The sequence below is a fragment of the Pomacea canaliculata genome, linkage group LG1 (assembly GCF_003073045.1).
Source record: "Pomacea canaliculata isolate SZHN2017 linkage group LG1, ASM307304v1, whole genome shotgun sequence".
Taxonomy (NCBI): Eukaryota; Metazoa; Mollusca; class Gastropoda; order Architaenioglossa; family Ampullariidae; genus Pomacea; species Pomacea canaliculata.
This window is the reverse complement of record NC_037590.1, coordinates 32844865-32865277: the sequence shown is the minus strand read 5'-3', so window position 1 is coordinate 32865277 and position 20413 is coordinate 32844865. Positions and strand designations below refer to the sequence as shown.

General features: G+C 45.6%; 1 protein-coding gene across 6 annotated transcripts in view; it reads left to right on the top strand.

The window, feature by feature from the left end:
- The window catches only part of LOC112561949 (frizzled-5-like), a 102723-nt gene that overhangs the window by 30378 nt on the left and 51932 nt on the right, over window positions 1–20413 (top strand). For 3 of the 6 annotated variants that reach the window (XM_025235037.1, XM_025234865.1, XM_025234956.1), the window contains exon 2: window positions 15134–15197. The gene's annotated coding sequence lies outside the window, so the exon portion shown is untranslated. Of the gene's footprint in view, window positions 1–10994; window positions 11905–15133; window positions 15198–15623; window positions 15645–20413 lie in introns of those variants that run through there. The other 3 variants (XM_025235285.1, XM_025235203.1, XM_025235117.1) reach the window with 2 other exon arrangements.

The window sequence follows — 20413 nt, the reverse complement described above, 5'->3', positions numbered from 1 at the left end:
TGTAAAGCTTCAAGCAAATGGCAGAGTTCATAGTGCAACAATCTGTGGCCAAAGAGCAACGAGCAGAGAGGTCAAGGTTCAAATCTGAGGCTTTGTGACGATACACAGGTTGGGAAGGTCCTGTCGCAGTCTTACACACTACACAGAAACACTCGTGATTTCTCGTTCTGTTCTTCGGCTCGAGAGATTGCCAATGGGTGGGAATATATTTTTTTCAATTATTATTTTAGGACTGAGGGTTGGGGAACGGGAGAGTAGAAGTGGCTGGAAAGTGGAAGGAGGGGACAGAAGGTCGGTGAGAGTGTTGACGTTTCTAGCGGCCAAAGTGGTCCTCTCTGCATTAGTGATTTGATGACAGGGCTAATATTTAAACAAGCATTTCTTACCATGCTGCTAGACGGTGCAAAACTGTCTTGTTGGATTTAGAGTTCTATGTCTTCACACACACACATGCCGCGTTCCCAGAGGAATCACCCTTCCCGCAAACCTTAGTTTAGTTTATTTTCCACATTATACTGAGACTAAATCAGGCGGGCATCTACCCTCCTGCCCTCCAAACAAAAGCCAAACCTTTTTTTGTTTTGTTTTTGGTTTTGGTTTGTTTTTGTTTGTTTGTTTGTTTGTTTGTTTGTTTGTTTGTTTGTTTGTTTTTTGTTTTTGTTTTTGTTTACATGACTAGATGATTGTAGTGGTTGTGTGTGTGGAGGTAGGGTAGCCAGTCTTAAGACTTTTAAACTGTTTTGTCATTTCGCTATTATTCTTTTACGACCATGTATAGGATATAAAGATATGGTTTGAGCATTTGCGATTTCGAGAAAGGTAATATACATACGTGTAGGCGTGTGTGTATAACCACCACCCGAGTAATACATTCTGTAGCATATCCCGCGAGTGTGAAATAGGATGGGTAGGTCGGGAAAGTAAAGATTTGTCGGGTTTAAAGAGTGTTCGTGGTAGAGCTGTCTTTGTGCTCTTCTTCTTCTTCCCCTAACCCTTCCAACAAAAGGCTTTGATATGCTATGTGCAACAAGATCAGCATTTCAAGGAAAACATTTAAAGACATGTCGTTCGTACTCAACTCCTGTTGGCCCCTCTTCGCGTCTGAAGAGCCCGCCCAGTGCGCTCCCCTTTCTGTCACTTTGCTTCGTTTCTGATTTTAGTTTATTCAGTTCAAGCTGAATGAAGGATCCGTTGGCAATGGGCCTAATTATTGTCAGCAATTCGCTGGTTCGCGCCCTCCGCACTCCTGCCAGAGTCCACGAGGAGTTTAGAGTGCCTGAAGCCCCTTTAAACCCCCTTTACCTTTCCCCCCTTTGCTCTGACAACATCCTTTTTCAAAAAAGCTCCTCACTATGGAACAATCTGAGTTCGTTGGAGACATTTCAAGGGACAAACACACTCTCTCTCTCTGTGCCTCCTTCACCTCCATCCCCCGTCCCTCAGCGCGGGGCACATTACAGGTGTACCTATTGAGACCTATTGCAAAGAGATGGGGGCTAGGCCTTAAAAAAAACTGGAGGGCTTTTTATTTTTCTGTGTCTTGCCGTGAATTTTGACAGAGTATAGAGTGACAAGCGCGAGAAAGGCCGGTGACAAGCCGGACAAATGAGTCTGCCAATTAGGCTTTGTGCCAGGGCCACCTAATTGTCCCGGCCTCGTGTAGACTCTTGTCCCCACCAGTCGCCCTCCCAAAGCCAACATCGGGCTCCTTGGTTAGCTCGAGCAGACGTGTGTGTGCGTCAGTGTGTGTGCTGGTGGCTCTCGTGTGGCTTCTGTGCGTGTGTATTTGTGTGTTTGTGTGCGTGTGTGTTTGTGTGCGTGTGTGTTTCTGTGCGTGTGTGGTTGTGTGCGTGCGTGAGTGTTAGTGATTATTTTTTAAAGAAATCTTTATGTTTATGAGTATGCTCGAAATAAACAAGCGATTCTCCTTTCTTTCGTTGTTTGCGTGCATTTAAAAATATTTGTTTCGCGTTTTTAATGTGTTATCTGTGTTTAATGTTGTTTTTTATTTTAATGTTTGCAATTTTGTGGTTTATGAAATTTTAAACCTGCTACGCGGAAGGTGTTTATACTAAGGTGAAGGTCTTGTACTGAAGGTGAAGGTTTTAGTAGTGAGGGGTGAAGGTCGTAAAAACAAAGGCTGTCCCTCCTGTTTATATACATCTGCCTCAGTCCCATTACTTTCCTGTAAACCTTCTCACCATGTCTTCTTTCTGTATCATTGTCATCCAATCCTTTTCCCCAGTTAAATGTTTTCTTCTTACCAGCTTAAAGAACATAATGGAGTGAAGTGACCAACACTCCGAAGTGCATCTCTGGGTGGAGTTAGAAAACGTGTTGTCAAAACCTGTTATCTCGACAGCTAGCTTCTGCTTGACTAGGGTGGGCAGTGAGCTTGAGATACCCGAGTGAATGTCCTCGCTAGAAATCGCTTCGGTGACCTCACTGCTGTTCGTACAAACACTCGAAGAGCCCGGATGATGCAAAGCGTGGCTTGTAGTTCTTTGTTGTCATGTCCGCCGGAAGTGACGTCATACGAAGGACCAACAGTCTTCACTGACGGCGCGGCACGTGCGCACAGAAACACGACGAGTGAAGATGCGCAGGCATCTAGCCTCATCAAAACCAATTCTCACAGAACAAATCCAGAAACTCTTATGGGACCTCGAGCATGTTTGGTCCTATTAACCAGACTGTGACATGTCATGAAGCCAGCTCGACCTCAAACGTCACCCTGAACTGTGCGACTTAACTGACATTATCGGGTAAATAGTAGGTGTGGACTTGCCACCCTTGCTGGTATGGAAAAATTTTACTGTTTTGAGCAAACTAATCTTTGAATAAAATGTTTAATGCTACATGTTAATTAACCTCACAAAAACAGAGCTTTACTGAATGTGATTGCGCAGTCACCTGCTATCTTGACGGAGGGATAGACGGGTAGGTGTCTGGGTAACCTACTATACCTCATAAAGGATGTGCTAACCCTGGCAGTAGTGTAGACAGCTTGGTGCTAACCTCACCTGGGCAGCGTCAGAGCTGGAGGTGTAAAAGGGTGCGTTAACCTTCTCGAGGAGGTACAAAGAAAAGGTACCTGTCGGCGCTAACCTTTGCGGGGACAGGTCTTTGTCAGGGAGGCCTCAAGCTGGCGTGTCAAGACACCTTATCATCTTCTCGTCAGGCGGAGGGTCACCTGCAGTTTCGCGGTTCATCACGCAGGCGTTGCGAGTGGTGCCGCCGCAGGCGTGACTGCCGTTCACTGTGCACTCCGTTGCTGCTCTCCTTCTCTCTATCTCGCTCTCCCGGTCACGGTGATTCCTTGCCGAGAGCTGCTAACGTCGGGGTCACCCTTGTCACGGTCGGCTGATCTTCTCTCGGTCTCGGAGAGACAGTTTCGAGGACAGAAGCGCTCTCTCGGTACTTGTCTTGTAGGTTTTGATTTACAGCGTCAAGTCTTTCTCAATTTCTCCTACATTCTTTCACTCACAGAATGTCAGAAGCTCCCGGTTTTTACTTTTCCTCCCTGTTTCTTACTCTATCAAGCACATAAACACCTCACGCATTCCAACCAACAGACACACAAACACAAACACTACCAGCGGGGGAAGATGCGTGGCTTTGGGAGGGGAAGGGTCAAACTCTGTGCTGACAGTGAACGATAAAGTTTTGAGGAGGGCAGCTCCCCCCTGGTTACTACTTCACTGAGTGACTAATTTTCATTTTAGTCTCTCACATTCCCCATCCCCCCGCTCTTGTTCACTCTCCCTGTCTTGTTGTTTTTCTTCTGTTCATTGCTCTTTGTCCTGCCCTGCTCCCGTCGTTCATCCTGTCACCATCCGATGCGAACTGGTGGTGTGTGTGAGAAACAGGGAAGAAAGAGTAGTGATTGAGGTTGCAGGTGAGAATCTGTTGTTTTGTTTTGTTTTTTGTTTTGTTTTGTTGTTTTTATGTTGTTGTTTTGTTTTGTTTTTTGTTTTTTGGGGTTTTTTTGTTTGTTTGTTTGTTTTTTTGTTTTTTTGTTTTTTGTGGAAGCTGGTACATGGTCTGAAAGATGAAAGTTAAAATATTGCCTGATTTACTTTGTCTTTATGGTTACAGAATGAACTGCCGCTAAATTCATATCCAACCCATTCTTCCATCGGCATTCATTCGACTAGCTCCCCAACAATCAGTCTCTCGATCACCTTCTATGATGCACGCGCAGTCACATGCAGACAATGTAGGACTCCGATCTGCAATGTAACATCATTTCGGACACAAACATCTTACACTTCACAGAACTGTTCTCGAGCAGACGGATAAAAAAAAAATATGGAAGAGTGCTCACCCTTCTTTAGAAAAAAAAAATACCAAAAAAAGTCAGCAGGAGAAAGAATTGAGTCATTTTCTCTTTTTGTGTCTGTGTGAACAAGCGTCAGAGTGAAGCCTGGCACCCGAACATGTGTTTTATTATGGGGGCTGGCATAAATGCCTCCCAAACCACGGCCCATAAATCTCCGCTTACTAGCATGACAAGTTGGTGGTAAGGACTCTTCACCGAGGTTACAAATCTCTCCGCAGTTTGAGTTCTTCATGCGGCTATTACATGGTGATTAACTCAATCATTCGCCCGTCATACGCTGCTCGCGCGCTCGTGATGAATGGCGTCCTTTCTCGCGCGCGTCTCGCGCCCAGTGTGAGGGACGCACGTCACACAGCGCGGGCTTTGCCGGCGGGCGGGTAATGTACTCGCAACCTCCGTGAGGAGGAGTGAGAGGAGGAGGAGGAAGAGGGTGAAAACCCTGATGAGGTAAAGCGTGAGCGCCAACCCGTCAGACAGCTGCTGTTGTTGTTGTTGGTCTGACGTGGCTGGTCGCCGACTTGCGCGCGCAAATACCTACAGAGCAGACAGGTTACGAACCCTTGCGCACATCCCTTCGTACTCTTGTGGATTATCGCTTCGATTTATTTGTTATTATTATTATTTATTTCTGTTTCATGTCTCTCAATAGTGTCACGAAAGTGACAATTGCAGATGAGCTTTGATGAGTTCATTAACTGCGCAATAGAGCCACAGTCACATTCCCACAGACCTACCCACCCCGGTGGTTTCGGGGTGTGGACTTTGTATGATTGTTGCGTGAAAGGTATGAAAGGGAGGTTGTTTGTTGTTGACCATAATTTTTTGACATAAGTAACCACGTTTTTGATGTGTTTGCTTTATTAATGCTTATGAATACTTTCGAAATAAACAAGCGATTTTCTACACCTCAGAAAAGATCTTAAGTAGACCAACAGCCAAACAGACAAAGAATGTCTGGGCTAAAGGTCTCGTGGTGACCTGACGTAGCCATTGTCTGTGGATGCCGTGGGTTAAACACCATCCACGTAATGCCACCTTCAGCCGTAAGGTGTGTGACCTTTGGTCCACGTCCAACAGAAAACGTCAGGTGACCCCAGGCCCCAGTTAAGTTCAGGGTTAAATAGAAGAAAGTCTTCACAGTACTTCTCTAACAGCGGTACAACTTGACCTGTCACGTGTTCAGATGATAAACCACCCGACAGTTTCCAGGTAACCCTCTGTGAGCGTCCAGACGTCTGGGTGTGAGGTGAGTCGAGTGACGTAGCCACGTGACCCTATGCTGGAGGTACAAGATGTCTGCACATCTCTAAAAGTTACAGAAAGCTGCTGGTCTGGGAAAATAAAAAGTTACTGCGTGACTTGAGGTGGATGCCTGTAGGCACTAGAAACTCCAATGACTGCAGCGTATCTCCTCTCCAACCTTGACTAAGAAGTTGCTCGGACAGAAACACACCAGTCACGTGATCGTCCACAATCTTTCTCATTCTCTCTCAGTAACAAGTGTCTCTCCTCTCTCTTTCTCTCCTTTTCTCTCTCTCTCTGCCTCTCTCACACACCAAGAACATGAAACAAAAGTCTCTTCTAACCTGTCCTCAGCCTTTCACATTTTAGACATCAACGAGAAGACAAAAAGAAAATTAAGCATGCACACAAAAAAACCTGTTGTAAAATGTTGTTAGAAATAATTTCTTGGCCTGGAGAAGCAGGCTGTGCAAATATTGTTTTAATACAGCCACCGAAGCGATTAGCCTATCCCTATACCTGCACAGATGCAGCCGATGTATTGATCAGCAATCGATCTGCCAGCATGTGTTAGTTATCAATCATGAAGCGGTTCCCATCCCGTAGGTGCTGTCAAGCTCGACGACCTGTCGTCCGTTGAGATGACGAGGGCAGGGGTCACCCAGCAAACCTGTCGGTGTTCCACATCTTGCTGGGTGGGTCACGGTATGGATCAGTCATGTGTGAAGCCACTGATGTGTGCACTGTGATAGAACTGGCTGAAACCATTCAACCATTTTACTACTCATAACTCACCTCATCCAGCTTGGAATATTAACACTGCGACATCTTCCCTTATGGGGTCAGTTATGAAATCAGTTCCCAAACCTGTGTTGCCAGCACAGACTTCACAGATGACAGAAGTCTGTAGTGACGACTGTGGTGGGGCTTCAAGCAGAGCCAGCCAGGGTGTGTATTCATTAGTTTCGAATTAGTGGTTAGACCAGTCAAATGTAATGCAGTGGATCGGTCAAATGTCACGAAGCCTTGAAAGAGTTGTTTCTTGATTTGCAGAACCTTCAAGTAGGGGCTGGAGCGAATGACAACAAACTGTGTGTGTTTGTGAAGACTTAAATGTCAAAAAAATAACTGTTGCATCCCTGACTCTCTTTAGCAGTATAGTCCGTATACTGGATGTACCCATCCTGCCTCCGTCCTCCAGCCTCCCCCATCCTCCACTAACAGTTTGGGGCACAAGGTCGGGGCACTGCCAGGCTGGAGACATCCGTCGCATTAATATGGCCGAAATGCAGATTAAGTCGGGAGATTCGTTGTCGACTAACCCTTCTACTTCCTTTCGTTTGTCTGTCCAGCAATAAAACTCTCTCGTGGTGAATAAATGGAGGCTACAAGTCAGGGACTTTTTTTCTTTCTGTTCTTCTCTTTTTTCCGTCGGGGCTTTAACTTCTTTTGTTCGGACGCAGCTCGCGTCACGCTGTAAAAAAAGCTGTGCATCGTCAAGGGTCCCTGCCGCATGGTGAACCGTAGGGGCCTGGAAAGCCAACACCGGCGTTCATCCCATGAATCAGCCCCTCTCCCTCTCTCCCCTCGACCCCAAGCAAGCCAGTCGGAAGCCGCCGTCGTTGTTTTAACCTTTCGGGGGGGAATAAATAAGTGTCGCCCACCATTAGCGGTTCCGACCTGCCTGCCTGGCCAGACAACAAGCCGTCGGCAGGGCACCGCTGACGTCTCCCATCGCTTCTTTACGCGGAAGCCAAGGAGACGAGAGTTTCGGGTGGGAGGAGGCTGTGAGGAGGAGAGGGTATCGGGTAGGGGTGGAGGAGGTGGAGATGGTGGAGAAAAGCCCTGCCGGGGTCGGGTATTGTATCGGTTTGTCTTGTCTTCCTTTCTACCAACCAACCAACCGTGTCAGGGACGCTACACGGCCAACTGGATCTGCGGGTGCTGGACGCTAATGGCCATGGTGCTTCGGCACCAGCAGGTGCTGGGTGTTAATGGCCATTGTGTTTCGGCACCAGCGGGTGATGATGGCGTGGACTGCGAAGGATTTTTTTTTTTTTTTTACCTCCAACTACACAACAACGATGAGATTTGGTGACGAGAAGATAACCCTAAGATGAGAAGACACACGTGGTCATGGGGACGAGATATAAAGTGGTCGACTTGTACCCTTACTCAAAGTTTTTATTTTTGAAGATATTTAGAAATGTTTGTAGGCCTGCTGCTGTCATAGCTGACATGTGATGTCATTTTAACACTCGCCAATATAGGGGCAGCATTTCCAGACCTCGAAGTACAATGCAAAGGATATCAAGAACGGCAACTCTCATGCAACGCCTGACGACCTGGGAGAACTCGCGGTCTGATGGTCGATTTTCCTCACAGTCGACCCTGCAGGCGTTAACTGCGAGCAACAATTTCCCCTTAATGCTGTTCCAGTACTTCCTTCCCTCACCCTTTACCCTACCGAAAAAATTCCCTCCCCTTAGTTTCATTTTTACGTTCCTTTCGATTTTTCAGCTGCTAGAAAATGGAGGCAGATGCTGAAAGCTCAAGAGACATTTTTTTAAAAAAAAAAAAAAAACCTTCAAACGAAGCTAGTACCGTAGAAGCTTTGTGCACAGATGGTCCTAAAATGAAGGAGATGAGGGAAAGGGAATATCGATGGCGGAGCTGTCGTTTTGTGTGACTTTGATGACACATCTTCTCCGGTTTCCAGGGTACAAAGCCCCAATGCACCAGTACAACCTAACACCTCTGTCTACGCCGAGAACATCGCTTTTAAGAGAAAAGACAATTATCGAATGTTCTTCTTTTCTTCTTGACCAAAGGGTTAGGGAAATGCCTCGGGGGTTAGGAGTACTGTGTGCTTGGCTGTTGCACACGTCCACACACTTGGTTTGTTTGTCAAACTGATTGAAGTAGTGATGGAAGTCTCATCAAAAGTCTTCTAAACTTGTTTACAACCACACCAGTATGTTTGTTTTAAACACCCCTGTTTCCACCCCTGTCTGGCTATCTACCTCTCTCTCTTGTGATGAAAGTTGTTTTTATGTCTCTTCGTCTTTGGTGTTCAGGTTTTCTTGGTTGTCTTCTCTTGCATGCATATCGTTTCTTCTATCATCTGCAATCTTTCTCTTGTTTTCTATAATCACTTATAAACTGCAGACTTACATATATATATATTGCGAATTCTACACAGCATCCATCCCTGATCTTTGGGCTGCATTGTTCTGTTATTCGGGTATTACATCCACATGTTTCTATCTTCTATTTTCTCCTAACGACTAAAAACAACTAAATGAAAACTTTCTCATCTAAGCAAGGTAAGAATAGAAAAATTACAAAATAAGCTTTAGTAAATTTCCGACGATTTGTGAGTGTGTGAGACCAGGTACACTTGCTTGCCGTGCCACAATGAACGCACAAACAATAGAAGTAGAGGCAGGCGGACATCCTGATTTTTAAGGCAAGCCCGAACCTGAGTTCACATTAGTACGAGATGACAACGAGATTTTTTTTTTTTTTTTTTTTTTTAGAAAGTCAAGGTTGTCGCTCTGTTTACGATGATTTTGGAGTTGTGCTACTTTATTTTCCAGCATGAAAACGAAAAAATATAATAAATAAAAGGATCTGCTTAATATTCACTTTCTACCTGCAAGTTGTTGTGAGGAGTGTATGTTTCCTCTCTGAAACCATTTATCGCCTTTTTTTGTTACTGATTTCGAATGTATATGCATATAAATATATATTGTGTGTATGTGCACACTTCCCACCTCCACCAAGTTGATTCTTTATTTGGTGATTATGAGCAATATTTTGTATTACAGTCCTTTCTAGCCAGCATGTAAGACTGCACTTGAGTTGCCAGGACAAGTCTTCCTAGACATCCTTGGCACACGCATGCGCAGCTATTGGCTTGTCCTTCTTCGGTTGCACAGAGGCGAACAAATTAACTCCGTTGTAGAGGTGGTTAGACTAATGGGAAGTGATGCCGGCATATGTGCCCCTCGCACAATGTCTCACTGCAAATATTGCAGGCAGCTGCCAGACCGGGAGACTCTAGGTGCCAGAGAACACGGCCAAAACTCCAGCTGTGACGTGCTTGTGCTGGAGGTAGCTGCGAATTGTGCGAAAAAAATTCAGGATTTTGAAAGATAATCAAAGTGTTTAACCCCTTTCCCCTTCTACTACCCTCATGAAGATGCTGAATCAAGGTTATGATTGTCAACCAGCATCGTCATTAGAAATAGGTTACATTCCAGCAGCCATGCCCCGTCTGTGCCCTCGGTGCAGTTTTGTACCGGAAGTTGTTGAAACCCTACTGCAAGATGTTCGTTGTAGTATGTGATGAAACTTGTGTACAATACAAATACAAAACATCTTTATACATTTTTTTTCTGGATCTTGTTTATCTGCCAATATTACTGTTACATCAGACCTCGAGATGAACGATGTACATCCGGTGTCACATGTTTGACAATGCATGGCCGAAGAAATTCTTTTATGGTGGTCGGCGTCAACGTCTTCACACAATACCTCTGTCGTCTGACCATTATCACTAAATACTTACATTGTCCTGCCGACTTGTGACATAGCATAGGTCTGTAGTTAATGTTGAAACAGATTGTGCTGGTGACAAAACTTCGGGTCTGTACAAAATTCAAAAACTCAGATATATGAGCAATGTCGCTCACAACATGCCGGGTGTGAAAATCCCTCGTACTGAGTGAATATACACATCTACCCACAGATTTATTTCATTTCTCGGACTCCTCATCACGTGGGAGGTGTCTTAAGAAGCTGACTGTGCCAGAGGTGGGAAAGGCATGGATGACGAAATTGTCCTCCAAGAAAAAGCCAACGCCAGTTGTCCACACTGAGTACCTGTCTGCACTTACCTGCCATTGGTCAGGTTCCTTTCTCGTCATTTCCGTTCAGGTCGCCTTTAATTGCCTGGACTTTCAGGATGGACGCACGATTTCTTTCACCCAACATTTAACAACATTGAGATTTGCTCGCATTCCGATGGATTTGTAGATTTACATTTGACACAAAGCGAGTTTGTTTGTTGTTTTTTTGAGGGGGGAGGGGAGTTACAAAAGGAGGGAAGCAAAACAGATTGTTTGTGTCTGTTTACTTTTTTTCGTGATGTCTCCAGAAAACATACACTCTCTGGCAGACACACACACACAAACACACGCGCGGATACGCACTCACTTTCACCCACACACACATATTCTATTCCACACTCTAACCTACACACAGACATACTCACTGACACACGCCCACACACACATATTCTATTCTACACTCTTACCTACACACAGACATACGCACTGACACACGCCCACACACATACACATTCCCCTCTGCAAGTATGTGCTCCCCCCCTGTCGTCACCTCGGGGGCCCCGGACTAGAGGCAGCTATAGCACAAGCCATCCGGCACAGTGGCAGGCGGGCTGACGGTTACGGGGGTGTCGGGGGCACAGCAGTAGTCAATGGCAAGAGTGCGATGTGAGTGGTGCAGCGAGGCCGCTGGCCTGGTTCTCTCCCTCCCCGACTGCACGCTGGCCGTGGCGGTAACAAGCCTCTTTATTTCGGCCTCAGCAGCTGCCGCCTGTCGGGGCCCAGCGCTGATCGTATTCATCAGTGTACGGTGTTGACAAAGCACATGCTTGTCCTGCGCAATGCGACTCCGAGTAGTTTCTCTCCGTCATGTTTCCTCAACACGGGATACACACCAGTCGACTTTGGTCCAAGCTCCGCTCGGCTCCCGCGCTCACTACAACAGCCCTCTCCTCCCAACCTTGGGCCATCATCTCTCCTCCTCCCCTGTAAGTTAGCTCCGCGGAGAATCTCTTCTCAAAAAGCACGTGCTGAGCGTCTTTGGTGGTGGTGGCGGTGGTGGTGGTGGTGGCAACAGCAGCAACATCAGCTTCTTCTCAGAGGCGAGCATCAAAGACAACCTTGAAGCCAACGTGGACATGCTCCGTTCTGTGATCATCGCTTGAGGGGTCGTCCGCCTGCTCGGGATGGGGCACTGCTGCCTGACCGGCCCGCTGGCCGGCCGTGGATACCTTCAGAGGAGCGGTTGATCCCCCAGACGATGCCAGAGCCGCATCGTGGTGCACGTGCGCCTGTAAGGCGACGCCGGAGGAATGATTGTCATACATTCTTATGCCGTGTCGCTGACTTTTCGTGCCACACCCTCGCAGCCCCGTCCGACCCCAAGGTTTCTCCTCCACGCGCGGCTGTTTCTCTCTTTGATTCCTCAAAACATTTCATTAAGGAAAGAGGAGAAATACGACACCAGTGGTGAGTCGGTGTTCTTTTTTTTTAAGCCTGATGCAAACTCGGTGCATATGCGCGCGCGTGTGTGTGTGTGTGTGTGCAGATGTGTTTGTTTGTGTGTATGTGTATGTGCGCGCGCTGGCTGTTTGTTGACACGTGTGCGTGGGTGGCGAGAAAGATAAACAAATCGTGCGAGAAGGGGCTTGTAAAAACGACGTTCAAGGTTTCTGTGGAGTGGAAGTGAAGGGAGGAGATCGAAGCCGACCGTGTGATTAGGTAAATCTCTCTCTCTCACACACACACACGAGGTAGTTTGTCAGGCGGTGTGGGGTTGGCACTTGTCACGGAGTTGAACCAGTTTCGTCATCAAGTACCAGGCATGAGTGTGACTAATGGCGGACACCCAGCCGACATACCGCGAGCCTGTCCTGCCCACAGTACGCCATGTGTCATGTGACTGTGACACGCGGGAGGGAGGCTAAGAACGTTAATCTCTCGCCTCCTCCGCATAGCTACAGTGGATGTAACGGTACATTCTCTAACTGTCATAGCTTCACATAGCTACCCGTGGATGTAACAGAAAATTATTCTCTAATTGTTTTCCTTCCACATAGCTACAGTGGATGTTATAGTACACTGTTCTCTAATTGTCATAGCTCCTCATAGCTACAGTGGATGTAACGGTACATTCTCTAATTGTTTTCCTCTGGTCTCTCATAGCTACAGTGCATTCTCTAATTGCCATAGCTCCTCATAGCTACAGTGGATGTAGCAGTATATTCTCTAATTGCCATAGCTCCTCATAGCTACAGTGGATGTACCAGTATATTCTCTAATTCCCATAGCTCCTCATAGCTACATTGGATGTAACAGTAATTCTCTGTCATAGCTTCATTTAGCTGCAGTTGATGTTACAGTGCATTATTCTCTAATTGTCATAGCTCCTCATAGCTACAGTGGATGTTACAGTATATTCTCTAATTGTTTATTTTCCCTCTGGTCTACTTTTCATAGCTACAGCAGATGTTACTGAATATTATTTAATTAATAGCTTTTTTACTATTCTGGGTTAATCATACTCCTATTTGTATATGCCAGAGAATATTGCGTGTGTGTGTGTGTGTGTGTTTGTTTTACTAACTTAAAAACTAATGAAGAGTTGTGTGAAACGTTTTGGTATCCTCTGTCAACCTTTTTGTAACATTCCACAATATTCACTCACAGGTTAATTAGGTTTACTTGATACTTACACAGTAAGTGACCTTGCACCTGCGAAACTAGGTAACACCCTCACCTTTATTCACATGGCTACTTGTACGTGAGCCTGTACATCGACTAACTTGGTGAACAAACTAAGTCACACAACCGATATCGTCAGACACTCGTCGCCACCCTCCTCAAAGGACGGGTAACCCTCAAACTTTCATCATGCCTACTTGAAACTTGAAAAATAGCTTGAAACGCACACTGTTAACGATGTTTGATAGGTTTGGTGTTTACACTGCGAAAAGCTTACACCTTGTTTATGTTATTTGGTGTTAGACAACTGCTTAGTTACCTCTGACCTCAACTGACGTAAGATAACTTCTTTAATCATTTTTTTTCTGCTAGTATAAATAAAACTGATCGTGGAAATGTTTCAGTAGGCCAGTGTCTCAAGAGGTTGTGTATGGAGGGTCTGACGTGTCAGCGGCAGCCAGGTTGGAATAAATAGAAAAGGAGGGCTGTTGGGAGGGCTGTTGGGAGGACTATGGGGAAGGCTATGGGGAGGACTATGGGGAGGGCTATGGGGAGGGCTGTGGTAAGCTGCTGGGAAATAAAGTTAAATGTAAGTCGATATTTTCGGGTGGGTAACGGGGCTGTTATCATGACTAGAATTGTCGGTGGAACCTTCCCTTGATATTCTATTTGCGTCAAATGAGCCGAAAATTTATTACTTTGCGAATCTGACATAACAGGGGTTAGTATAAGTTGAACTGTTGGCGCCTCGGTGTGTGTTTGTGTGTTCATGTGTTCTGTGGCGATGCAGCTTGACTTCATTATTACCAGCTAACTTAAAAAATTTTTTTGTTTGAATGCATGTTGAATTCCGAAGTTTTGTCGGATTTCTGTCTGATCAGGATGTTACTACATTAATGAAAATAAGTATCACAGAGTCACATCTTTAGTAACATTCTGCTTCGCACCGACACACACACACACGCACACACGGAGGAAAGTGGTTGATCGTGCAAGTTCAAACACACCCTCCACTCCCCGCAACAGTAATATCATCGAAGAAGGAACGTCATGACGAACATGCGTTAGTCTGCATGTACGAGCGTGCAATGCTTTCATGCATTCCTCTACTAAATTGTCTGGAAAATGGCGGTAGAGATGACAGACACACAAAATAAAGAACAAATAGTTTTTTTGTTAACTTTCCTCTAACCTTAGTACCCCAGGAATTGGAAAAAAAAATAAAATACACACCCGTTCAAACACCGTACAAATGTAATCACTCGGTATTCAGTTTGTCCGTCCTTGCGGTCTGTTGCGACGATGATCGCTGCTTGTACCCGTAATTCAGATACCGTTAACCTCGGCCAGGTCGATGGCTGTGGCTGATATAAGCAGATCGGTGCCTTGTCACACGTGTACGCTCACAGGAGCATAAAAACATTTACGGCAGGGTAGGCCCCATAAATCAGCCGGCGCGACTTCACTTTTACTGTGGTGGGCCGGGTACGCATCATCGTCCTGACTCACGTTTATAGCTGTGTGTGCACTTGCTCAATCCCTGTACATTAGTCGGTGATGAGGTCTGTTCACGAGCTGAACGACGATGACGGACTCGGGTGGTGTGTTTGTCTGTCTGTCATTGGTTTGCATCCGGTAGTTTGTTATAGATTGTTACAGAATGAACAAGACTCATCCTTTATTTTCCAAATATTCGATTGTGTTGATCATACCTGTGTATGCGAGTGTGAGAGTATGTGAGTGTGTTTGTCTGCACGCACACGTTCTTCATCCATGCGTCTTTATGTCTCTATTTATTTGTGTGCGTGTCTGTATGCGTATGCGTACACACGTGCGGTCACGCTAAGCCCTAGAAACATTATGGCGATGTGAGAGGCGGGTGTTCCGCACCCTGACCCGAATTGTTGAGTAGCACGCTTGTTGAGATCCCCGAGCGGGAGCTCTTCAGCCCCTCGTAAAAAATGAGCACTAAATGAACACTCGCTGATGAGGCCTCGTTTTGTCGCTGTTGCAGGCTTCACTCACTGTCCGGTGCCAGCGACACCGCCTGCCTGCAGCTGTTGTTGTTGTGATTCAAGGTAAGTCCACCTTCAAAACTCTTTCACTTTGGCTTGAGGATGATACGCGCTGCTCTGAGGGCAAAGGTCAGCTAATTAGTATTTGTTCCCATGTCTTGTTGTGCACTGGCGTGACCCTACGACAAACTCGCTTGACGTCTCGGCACCGCCAGGTGAATCTAGAATGGAGTTCGGTGGTTCTGGAATGTTGAATCGACGGCTTGACAGGTTTGGAGACCTTCATCAAGATAAACACATAGATGCGGTAGACTTTTTCCAACAAGTTTGCTTCTGTCAGCTTCTCGCACCTCGGCCTTCACAAGACCTACTCGCACGGTCTGTGATGTTCACTTGGGACCAGATGGACGGTTGTATTATGTTCACTTCGTGTGAGAACGAGAGACTGGTGGCGGCGGGAAGCCAGTGTGCAGTCGCCTATGCGCAGGAAAGGCGTGCAGCTAAGTGATGGTAAGTATGATAAGGCTAACAAGTAGCCGTGGGACAGAGGAAGTGCCGAGCTAGGAGTGGGACTGGCAACCAGAAGGCCCGAGGACATTCGCTAGAAAACAGAAGGTATAAGGAGATTTTCCCCGAAACAGATGCAGAAGGCATTAGCCCTCCTCTTGTTCACGAATTGAATTGCACTACAGAGCACAGAATGATCGAGAAATTTAACGGATCTTAACCCGCATCAAACAAGTGATTCACTTTGTTTACGGTATGGCCATGGAGAAAGAGGTAGTCAACGGTTATCATTCAGCTGCCTGGATAAATGGGACGCTGTTTTACTCTTGGGCTCGCAGAAAGAGCTTTCCAGCAGCTGGCCAGGCCGAGTTTCGAACTCACGACCTTCTAGCTGGAGCTCACTAACCATACGATCACGGAACACGAGGCGAACTGTTGTCATCGTGGCACCGCTGTTCTGATCCACACCTGCATACCCTTAGAATACCTCATCCGTAGCATTTCCACTCAAACTGATAGATAAATTTCTGTAGCAAACACAAATTGCAATATTATTTCATCGATTACCGTCGCTCTCAGTAGTTAGTAGCTCAACACATTTTTGTAACTTACAAAAAAATTCTACATTTGACAGCAACTAACACAACATATATTTGTGTTAATAAGGTGACTGCAGCTTTAAACGAGCTGAACACTAAGTGAAAATAACAGTATTCAAATAATTTCACTGGTTTCAGTAACCGAACTTCCAGTTTTTATTTAATGTTTTTTTATTGTTTATTATTGTTTATTATTGTTATTATAATAACAACATCATGTGCCTGTAGTCAATGATCTAAATCCCTAGCTGATAAGGACAATCCGTCGGCTAATCGAAAGCATGGCAGTTTTTACGACCCTTCATGTTTCCTGCTCCACACGTGAACGTGGCCCTCGGTCCGCTCGCCTTGCCAGAGTTATGGCGGCGTTGGTGTGTGGGGAGGTAGGTAGGACCTTACATACGACTCAGACAAGGATCTTACTAGAGCAGCACGAGGTTTGTGTGGGAAGGAAGGAAGACAGTGTGCATATACTTCAGTTTACAATGTCATCATCCGATGAACTACAGGAAAGGCTTTCACGGCCAGCCATCCGCCATCAGAAGGTATGAAAGCAAGCAAGGGAAGGTAGATCGATTGAAGGATAAATATTAAATTTCAACAACGTCGTGTTTGATATTTGCTTGAACAGACATTCGCAGTCATTTTCTCTGTATTCTCTTTCTTTCCTTCTTGTTTGATGTCTGTCTTTACGCTCTCTCTTACTCTCTCTCTCTCTTCCTTGCATCCATTTCTATGATTTAGGACTCGGGTCTACCTGAGCTTGCTATTTTAAAGAATGAATGGGTATCGACTCTGTTACAGTTTATATGTCTTTGCTTTGTGGACTTACTGCGCTGGTGGATGACATTAACCCTTTATACGAACTTTATACGAACAGGTAGACAGCTGAGAGTTCTTCCTTGCGTTAACGTCCCTCACGTCTCTGCTTCCCCACTCCGTCTCTGATTTCCTCCGTCCTTCTGTATGATTTCAGACAAAGACATTGTCAGTAGACATGTTCCTCATAGCCTAGAGCTCAAACCAATTAAAGAATCTAGACCATCTTTACATGACCTCATACATAAGCCACATCGATTTCCGGTTCACGCAGGTTGTGTCACCTGGAGTCAGACTTTTCTTTTCCCACCGTCGTGATTTTAATGCACGCGACTAAAACTGGGGCCTCGCGGTACTTTTACCACCGGAGTACAAGCGCAGCCAAGTTATGGCCTTTTTACGATGAATAAGATTTATGGAGACATTTGCCTTGGCACTTTGAGAGTACTCCAAGTTTGGGCTGAACTTCGATCGGAGAAACAAACGTAATTTATCTTGTGTACACCGTGGACCCCGTTGTTCCATTGTTGTGTAAGAGTCGACTTGACTCGCGGCTGGGATAGAGAGAAAGAGAGAGGGTTGAGGACGGGGACGGGTGGGGTCGGGGTATTCAGCTCTGTTAACCGCCCGAAGTTGATTCGAATCAAGGTGAGCTGACATGACCTTCACCTCTCCTAAATTAAAGAATCATGTCTTTAGTCGGTACTACGGTAGCGTTTTCTCTTCAACTCTTCCATAAATCATTTTGGAGAGAGATTTGGCGGGTTTCTCTTGCACTTTGTAGTCAGTGCACGGGGGTAAACATTGCGCTAGCATGGATGGAATTAGTAATGTTTTCACTGTGCTGACGTCGATGTCTCTGTCTCTCTCCTCACCAAGGACCTGCGTGAGAGACGTAGGGTGAAGCAGGACGAGGCCAAACTACAGACTTTGTATAAATACGCCACATGTGCCGCGTACAGATCGCAAGTCGCGATACCCGGCGCTCGACAGACTAGCGGGGAAATGGAGCTGCGCGCGCATTGTTAGGTACAAATACCTGAGTGATAGCGCGGTGATGACGGACACAGATTGTCGCCACGTCACACTGACGTCACCGGTGAATGCGTGCCTCGTGGGGTTAGCCCGGCATGTGTGTCGGGGTATCCACAGTCGCTCGTGGTCAGCGTCACATTTGTTGTCAGATATTTTACGTCACATAGTTGTTGGGTAATTTCTTAGCAAAATGTGTCACGTCTTTTACGTCAAAATTTTATATTTGACGTCAAAATTCGATATTTGATGTCAAAATTCTATATTTGACTTCAAAATTCTGTATTTGATGTCAAATGTCCGGTTTAGTCACATTCTTTGTTTAGGCTCGCCGAGACTAACAGCGGAGAACTTCGCAAGAGGATAAGCGTTGGTCTCAGCAGACAGACAGCAATCCACCTATACACGTCCATGATATTTCATGTCAAAAGTTGTCAGATATTCCTCACTTTTAGAATGGTAACAAAAATAAAGAAGTTAAAAGCTAAGCAAAGGAAAAACCTTTTAATGGCTTAACAATCAAATCAGTGGTTCAGAAAGAACAGGTCTCAAAACAAACAAAAAAAACCAACAAATATTGATAAAATAAAATCCAAGAAAGACCCAAAATTTACAAAAAAATAAAAATAATTTATAAAAAGAACAGAAGTCAGAAAACGCGAAAATAATTTTTTAAACAGAGAAAACGGAACGTAATAATGGTTCAAGCAAAAACTATTCTTGAGAATGGTTACAACCCAGAGCCAAACTGAGATTGCATCAAAACAAAAGCATAAACCTTCTAATAAAACGAAGTCATCAAACATTTCAAGTATAATGTCAGGAACAAGGTATAGTCTAACATCAGTAATTCTCGAGTATCTTCAAACGACGTCCATTTCACTGTTTGTGTTTTGCGGTACCTTGGGCTGTTTTCAGTTTCAAATGATCCAAATGCCGACTCGAAATATCCACATTTTGTTATCATTAATGATTTTCATGATGCCATTTGTGGAGGTCATTCTTCACTTTGAAGAACACCATTGGTTTAAAAAAAATATGAATCAGTATACAGTCTTGGCGATGTCACCCTATTGACCTCAGCTCAAAATCCCAGCCTTTTTTGTGTCATCAATAAAATCAAATAATCCCTTACTTTCATTTTGTCGCCTCTTTGTGCTGACACCTGTTAATATCCGCTTACCAATACTAACAACATTCTCACATTCCATACACACAATAAGAAATACGACAAAAAAGCACAGCAACCTTACGTATGCACTGAGGTGAACACACACACATACACACATGCGCACAGAGAAAGATAAGCAAGAATAAGCATAATTGCATGTTTGATTGAAAACATCGGCAAGTCTCCTCCGTCCCACGTTCTTCACCACACTGAATTTATCGCACCACCCTAAGGTCAAAGCGAAACAGCAAATTCTTTATGTGAGAGGCACATGGAAACAATCTGTGTATTGTAGGGTTTATCGTGCTGCTGTTAGACATGCAGTTCTAAATAATGTAACCTAGGCAGACGACCCTTGGCAGCTCCTGGGAGTCTTGACAGCATTCTGAAATGTCTGGAGGGTAGTGGGAGGGCTCGTGCCTCCCCCCTGCCACTGCTTGGAGACCTGGCCTCTCTAGGTGATGAGGAAGAAACGGGCAACCAAATATTTTAGTGAAAGAAGAGATCGCCTCATCTTGCCTTTCAACACTACATCCGGGCCATCAAGCCGTCCGAGGTCGCGCCGAGAGAGTTATACGTTGCAGCTTGTGTAGGTTTACGTCATGGATGGGTAAGCAACGGCTTTCTTCTTAAATTTAAAAAAAAAAGACATAAGAGGAAGAGAGTGAGTTGAGTAGCAGTCGTGATATGACTATAGCAAGCATGTCGTACAAGCAAAGGTTGGACCGTCTCGCCGTGAAGGTGGCGCGCCATTTTCTCACAATTAATTCCTTTGCCATCGGAAGCTGGCGGACATGTCAGTTCGAGTGTCACGGCCGTTAAGACAAAACAGGAAGTGACCTTATGGTCCTGACCGCGCACGCGCTTCGTCGGTCCCTCGACCTGGTCAGAGTAAGGAGACGAAGGGGCAGCAGCAGCAGCATCCTCCCATCCACACAAACCGCCATATCCCCCTCCGTTGAAAGCGGTTTTGGAGTGTGGGAAGGGGGTTCTTGTGAGGATGGAGAGAAAGCAGCCTGAGTGACAGAAGCCTCACAATGGCTGTTAATTGGACCGGATATTACGCGCTCTTTTTCTCTCCCTCTCTCCCTCCTACGTTCAGTGGCTCGGCGTCTGAGCATGGCTGCCGCGACTACCACAGAACAGCAGCA